At 43.3% G+C, this 7,614-nt stretch overlaps 2 long non-coding RNA genes across 3 annotated transcripts in view; both read right to left on the bottom strand.

Annotated features, from left to right (window-relative positions):
* LOC117953936 overlaps window positions 1–5,297 on the bottom strand; it is a 16,373-nt gene extending 11,076 nt beyond the window's left edge. Inside the window, exons 1-2 of one of the 2 annotated variants that reach the window (XR_004658718.1) lie at window positions 5,287–5,297; window positions 715–720 (exon numbers count right to left, since the gene is read on the bottom strand). This is a non-coding gene — a long non-coding RNA (uncharacterized LOC117953936). Of the gene's footprint in view, window positions 1–714; window positions 721–2,800; window positions 2,808–5,286 lie in introns of both variants that reach the window. The other variant, XR_004658719.1, reaches the window with a different exon arrangement.
* LOC117953932 overlaps window positions 1–5,499 on the bottom strand; it is a 68,061-nt gene extending 62,562 nt beyond the window's left edge. Inside the window, exon 1 of the long non-coding RNA XR_004658714.1 lies at window positions 5,323–5,499. This is a non-coding gene — a long non-coding RNA (uncharacterized LOC117953932). The remainder of the gene's footprint in view (window positions 1–5,322) is intronic.
* Window positions 5,500–7,614: the final 2,115 nt, after the last annotated feature.

The raw sequence follows: 7,614 nt of genomic DNA, 5'->3' as shown, positions 1-7,614 counted from the left end.
AGGAAGTGCTGTGTGATCTTCAGAAACGCCTCTCTGCTCCTCCTCTGATCTTCATCCTTACCCTCCCTCTGACTCTCTGAGCATTCTGGGTAATCTGGTCTCAAAAGCTTCTGGATATTCTTCAGCTCATTCTTTACAAAAGTGACAATGTCGTCCTCCAGCAGCTGGAACAGAAGATTATATGAAGGCCAATCAGACTGAAATCATGGAAGCAGACCAGATCCATGATGGACAGACTGAGGACCCTCTGGTCGGAACAGGGCAGCATGGAGATGATTGGGAACAGAATAGATGTAAAAGTAGTTGGTGTACATGTACAGACCATAAAGATGGAGTCCAGGTGGGTTTGATGCTGCTGGGCAGGCGGACCACTTGGACCCTCTGAGCTCACCTGGTCCACTCTGAGAAGAAATCATGAAGAATTAGCTCCCATCATGTCTGTCCACACAGAGACATACACAAGGTAAAGGTCCTGTGACTTAAAGTGTTATTACAACATAGAATCAGATGGTTTCCCCTGACAGTAAAGAGTTGGTGGTACTGCTGACCGTACTGTGAATGTACAGAAAGAACTAAGAAGTCAACAAGGGCTCCAGCATTGTTGGCCTGAAGGACTCCTGGAGCAGCAGACTGGGATCATGATGCAGGAGGTCTGCAGTTGTTGTGTTCATGGAAGCAAACATTCATACGTGGAAGAGGTTTAGAGGGTCAAACTACCAACTCAGGAGGGGGGGCAGAGCTTAGATGGTCTGTCTGTAGTCGGGGAGAGCTGCTGACCTGGACTGAGGATACTGTTGGAGGCTGGAGCCTTTTATTTGCTTCCCCTTATTGACTTCTGATCTGACATCCAACTGGCAAAACCACATCCAACATTTGGGAAGTATTTTGCGTAATGACCAACTTGGGTGGTGGGGTGGAATCTGGTGATGAAGCCACTCACTAAAACTTGCCCTCTATGTTAGACTCAACAATAATACAACAATAGTCTTCTCATGGCAAATAATGTCCTGACCCAGGTGAACAAACTTCCCAAGAGTTGCTGGTTCTCTCCATTTGGGAAGAGGTTTGATGCCTGAGAAAGAAATCATTTGTATGAAATTGCAACCAAAGCAGCTGCTTCGATAACAAGTCCATTTTACGTCGATTGAAGACCGGTCTTACTGGACAGCTTTCACATGTGAGAAGTAGAAAGATGCTGAGAATTAAAGTATTAATTAAAGATTTTAAAAACTTCTCTGGAGAAATAAAAGTTAAAGCATAACTCAGCAATAATATAATATTATTAACAGCTGACCTCTTTCCAGCAGAGGGTTGATCTCCTTTAAAGTCAACAGGGAGATCCTTTGACCGGTCGCTCTTAAAGGACACACAGCTGGGTTCAGGTCCAGCAGAGTCTGGTCTCTGATGGATTCTGTTACACAGAGAGTAAGACCAACAGGGATGGAAATCCACTTTTTAATATTCAGACACAAAAACTGCTGGAGATACAAGCAGCAACTAAAACAAGAATAACACAAAGAAGTTCAATGAACTATACAAAAAACTGGGATCAAAAGCTCAAACACCAGAGAATACACAGGACCAGACCAGATCCAGTATTAACCTAAAGGCATTAGATGAAGACTGGTTTAACTGGACAGCTTTCAGATGGAGAACATAAATATATGTGAAGAAGAAAGATGCTGAGAATAAACTCCAAAAACTTCTCTGGAGACATAAAAGTTAAAACATGACTCAGCAATATTATAATATTATTAACAGCTGACCTCTTTCCAGCAGAGGGTTGATCTCCTTTAAAGTCAATATCAAAATCCTTTGACTGGTCGCTCTTAAAGGACACACAGCTGGGATCATTATCCGGTTGATGTGGTCTCTGATGGGTCCTGATAGATAAACACATGTATTGAGGGTCATGTTCAGTTGTCTCTTATAGTCAGACCTTCCTCCTCCACAGCTCTGCAGAGGAAGGTCTGGCTAGTCCTCACAGCATTCCTGGATGGGACAACAACAAGCTCTGGTTCATCAGCATCTCTTTAGACCAATCACAATCATCGTGGGCGGGGCTAAGCTCCGGACGGAGCCACGGTGCCGCTGCTAAATAGTCTCATGAAAGACCAGCTGGAGTGTGGAGAGTGGACCTGGACGACAGGCTACAGTGGTCTGGAAACACAGAGACCCTCTACAAGAAGACCCCCCCCCCCATGAGACAACACAACTCCTAGTAGTTGGAGGTTTCAGAACAACTCACCTCTGTCTTCGGCTTTCAATCTGGTCCTCCCCGTCCTTCTGTCCTTGCGTCTTCCTTCTCTCCTCCATTTTAATTGGCCTGTCCATTCCAGGTCTCCTTGTTTTAAAGTGGGGGTGTCTCCGTGGACCGGGGGCTCTTCATGGACACACAGCTGGGCCCAGGTTCAGCAGGGTCTGGTCTCTGATGGTCCTGTTAGAAAGAGAGGAAGATCTCCAGAAACTAGAAGCTATCCAGCAGATAATAAAGAGTGAAGCTGGTGGCTGTATGATTTCTGTCCTTCATTATTACATTACATTACATGTCCTCCAGCGGACGCTTTCATCCAGAGACACTTACAACTGAGAGACAAGGCAGAGGTCCCACGCCTCTGGAGACACTACGGTTACAGGTCCTGCTCAGGGACACATTGGCTGATGTATGGCAGTGGGAATTGAACCCTGATCTCCTACACCAAAGGCATGTGTCATATCCACTTATCATTCTGTCCTCTAATGGAGACAAGACTCCATTGAGACTAGTGTTGTGTCTCAAATTGCGCACTTTTGTACTAACTAAAAAACTATTTGAGTACATAGTGCGTTCACATTGTCAAAGTGCGGTCAAATGTAGTGCACTTAAGTACCCGGATTGTGCACTCAAAACTGTCAGAAAGTTGAGTGCGTATCGATGGACACTTTCCACACTCAACGGTTGCCATCTTGGCTACTTTACTTGGCTTAACTTTCGTTAATGGCGGCCGAAAACGCAATAGCGAGACCAACAGAGCAATACAAAAGTTGAACATGAGTCTTTTTGCTATACTTATAACAAATAATGTACCTGTATTTGTATATTTTGTTTTTTTCGCTAACTTTAACGTTTATTGGAACCGTAATTTGACGTGCTAGCAAGCTAACCTTAGCTAGCTAACAGCGGCAGTTTAACCATACACAGAAAAAAAGTGCTAATCTAACGTTACATGTGTTGTAGTATATTGTTGTTTGTGTTAAACTATCGTCCCACTGTATACAATTTTAGGGATAAATGTGTGATCTTAACAAATTGGACATAATCTGATGTGAGCGTTAGCTCAGCAAAGTAGCGATCAGCTGATTGTCTGTCGGTAACGTTCACAGTAGCGTAATGTTAAAACATATCCGCGGTTGCTGCCTCCACCTGATGTATATCCTGTTTATACTGCCTCCACCTGATGTATATCCTGTATATACTGCCTCCACCTGATGTAGATCCTGTATATACTGCCTCCACCTGATGTATATCCTGTATATACTTCCTCCACCTGATGTAAATCCTGTATATGCTGCCTCGACCTGATGTATATCCTGTATATACTGCCTCCACCTGATGTAGATCCTGTATATGCTGCCTCCACCTGATGTATATCCTGTATATACTTCCTCCACCTGATGTATATCCTGTATATACTTCCTCCACCTGATGTAGATCCTGTATATACTGCCTCCACTTGATGTAGATCCTGTATATACGGCCTCCACCTGATGTAGATCCTGTATATACGGCCTCCACCTGATGTAGATCCTGTATATACTGCCTCCACCTGATGTACATACTGTATATACTGCCTCCACCTGATGTGTATCCTGTGTATGCTGCCTCCACCTGATGTAGATCCTGTATATACTGCCTCCACCTGATGTAGATCCTGTATATACTGCCTCCACCTGATGTATATCCTGTATATACTGCCTCCACCTGATGTAGATCCTGTATATACGGCCTCCACCTGATGTAGATCCTGTATATACGGCCTCCACCTGATGTAGATCCTGTAGATTCTGCCTCCACCTGATGTATATCCTGTAAAAACGGCCTCCACCTGATGTAGATCCTGTATATGCTGCCTCCACCTGATGTAGATCCTGTAGATTCTGCCTCCACCTGATGTAGATCCTGTATGTACTGCCTATAAAAATCACATTTTATTTATGTTAAAATATCATAAACAAAGCAGGATTTTTTTTTCGAAAAACACAATAGCGGCAATAACTGGAATGCTGTCCCTGGTGAAATTCACAATTTTACAGAAGAAAAAGAGATGAAATGTGATCGTCATTTCCGATTTGAGACACACCATAGGGCTGCACAATATGTTGTTCCAACGTCTACACTGTGTGAATGAACAATCGCACTTTTGATAGAACAGTAAACTTTCCCCGTTCTCCTTTTACATGATCGTTTTTAGACCCTTTTAGACATTTGACATTTTCAATGCATTATTTTTTATACAGCACCTTACTACCACTAGTTTTACTAGGTTTTGGAATCCAAGGGATTTGAGTTAATAAAGCAGAAATTATGAATTATTTTGAGTAATAGTTAAGATCAGAGGAGCTTATGTTGAGTGGAAGCTGATTTGAAATCCATTGAAAGAGATTAATTGTATTTGCTGTGAGCGTTGCATGGACTCTATCCTTTTTATGGTAATTTGGTTCTAAAGGGTTCCATATTTGTGATCTAGACGTTGGTAAAAGGGTCAAATGAGACCTAAGGACAACAGGAGGGTAAACGTCTTTCTGTCCTCTCACATGTTTGGGACGTCTTTGCGTCTCACTGCTGAGACTCCAGAAAGACATCTGCAGTTAGAGTCCCAACATGGCCGCTGTATGAGACACACACACACACACACACACACACACAATTATGGTTACACATATACACACACACAATTATGCTTACACACACACTTCACGTCTAACATGTGTGGGCTGGTTCCCCTAAACAGACAGGTTGGTACAGTTACTGATCTCACACACACACACACACACACACACACACACACACACGGATTAAATCAGGAGAGAGAGACTACATATATATGATATAATCAGGTTGCATAATAAACTGGGCCTGCAGTAACATGAAGGGGTGCCTAAAGCCTTCATACAGACATTTTTAATGAATATCACACTAATCCATTTAAATAATAAGTGTATATTTGAATGTTAATCATAGCCCAGTGAGTCCTTATGAACTGGATCTGGGGAGGTCTACCTTACCTATCGGCCCCTCATTCTCACACACACCCCCGCCATTAAAATGAGAGTGGATCTTACCTCCTAACCCTTCATCTGGAGCTCCCCTCCGAGAGAAAGAACTGCGTCTCAGCCTCACTGGACTGTTTCTTCAACAACTCAGGTGAGTTATTTCCTGATGAGTCACAGCCCCACCTGGCAGGAAGCAGACTTTCACAATAAGAGCTTTAAGGTTCATTATTACATGATAGAGGAACAACAGTCTAGAAAATCATTACAGGAAACTAAAACCTAGAGTGGCCCAGACCCTGCAGACCTCCACAGAGTCCAACCTGCAGGACCCTGCAGACCTCCACAGAGTCCAACCTGCACGACCCTGCAGACCTCCACAGAGTCCAACCTGCAGGATCCTGCAGACCTCCACAGAGTCCAACCTGCAGGACCCTGGCAGACCTCCACAGAGTCCCACCTCCAGGACCCTCTCTCTTCTGGGCCCTGTTCTATTCTTGTTGTATTTGATCCCTCTGGGAAATATCATACAAAGGTTCAATGATGTTTCTTTTCACCTATTTACTGATGATATCCAACTTTACTGTTGCTTCAAGCCATCAGAGATCTGTAAATTAACCTCCTTGCTCCATTGTCTTGTGGAAATTTAAAAATGGTTCGGTGAAAACTCCCTGCAACAGAAACATTGATCATTGCCCTTGAGGATGTAATCCCTGGGATTAAACAATACTTGGGTGATTTAGGTCAGTCTGCTAAACCAAGTCTTAGAAATTTGGGAGTTATCCTGGACAAAGACATGTCGTTAGTGCAGCAATGCAAGCTGCTGACGAGAAACTGTTTTTTTCAATTAAGGAAAATCTCAAAACTTAGAAATATAGTTTTGAGAAATGATTTGGAGCTTATCATTCATGCCTTTGTGTCTTCGCGGTTGGATTATTGTAATAGTTTATTTTCATGCTTAAACCAAAAGGAGCTCTCTCGACTGCAATTAGTACAAAACTCTGCAGCCAGAATTTTAACACGTACTAACAGGAGGTCTCACATATCCCCAATCCTAAAAGAACTTCATTGGCTACCAGTGTCTTATAGGATAAATTTTAAAATGTTGGTTCTAGTTTTCAGAGCTTTACATGGCCTGGCTCCCCTCTATATTAGTGACCTGATTCAGCGTTATACCCCTGTGCGTGCTCTGAGGTCTGTGGATCAGAATCTGCTGACGGTTCCACGCACTCGTTACCGTACTAGAGGTGACCCATCTTTCCAGGCGGTTGCCCCTAGGTTGTGGAATGACCTTCCACCGTCTATGCGCTCTTCTGATTCTGTTGATGCCTTCTAATGCAGACTAAAGACACATTTATTTGTTCAGGCTTTCAATTAGCTACTTGTGGGTTGATATGATCATGTACTGTCTATGCTTTTATTGTGTGTATTTTATGATATTAATGTTTTTGTTATGAAGCACTTTGTGGCCCTATACCTGTGAAAGGTGCTATATAAATAAACTTTTACTTACTTACTTACTTACTTACCCTGCAGACCTCCACAGAGTCCAACCTCCAGGACCCTGCAGCCCCAGAAGAAGAAGAAGAAGAACAACAACAACAACAACAATAACACGTTGATTATTAACTGATGGAGGAACAACAGTCTAGAACCTAAGACCTCCAGTGGCCCAGCCGGGTCGACACAGATGTGCACGCTCACTTCTCTTGTTGTTCATTTCCTTATATTTGTGTTGTGGCTTTTGCATTTCTCTTGACCCGTCTGGGCCACCGTACAATCTGCATCACCAGAGAGAGGTGGCATGAAACTACCAACAGATATCTGACATCCATCTCCAGTCTGTCAAATAACCTGAGATCCCAACGCTCTGACCCCCATGTCTCCAGGGACAGATGTGCAAACAATGGTCTATTTAGCAGCTAAATAACACTAAAGAATGAAACCTTTATATTACCCAATAGAAACTATTATTATTATTCAGATGATTATGGAACCGATGTGTAGAAGTAATGAATGTCATGGATACCAAGCAGCAATTTAATGTCATCAACTAAAAGGGATTTTTATTATGAAAGATAAGAGGACAGTGGACCAGGTCAGGCTGGTCTGGGAGAGACCTGGACAAGTCTCATTAGGGAGCGAGGGGGGTGCAGGACTCAGAGCAAGAGGGGAGGAGAGGAGAGAGAGAGAGAGGGGCGAGCAAGAGAAGAGGATTGGCCAGAAAACTCAGCCACAAAAAGAATATAAAAAGGAGAGACAGAAAGAAATGGGGGTTATTCTTCAGGGGACCTCGGATGGACTGGACCTAAGGACAGCACAGGACCAGACATCTTAAACTAAGAGATCTGGATCTGAACAGCG

This window comes from Etheostoma cragini, chromosome 12 (genome assembly GCF_013103735.1).
Source record: "Etheostoma cragini isolate CJK2018 chromosome 12, CSU_Ecrag_1.0, whole genome shotgun sequence".
NCBI lineage: Eukaryota > Metazoa > Chordata > Actinopteri > Perciformes > Percidae > Etheostoma > Etheostoma cragini.
The sequence above is the reverse complement of the archived record's forward strand: the minus strand, read 5'-3'. Positions and strand labels throughout refer to the sequence as shown.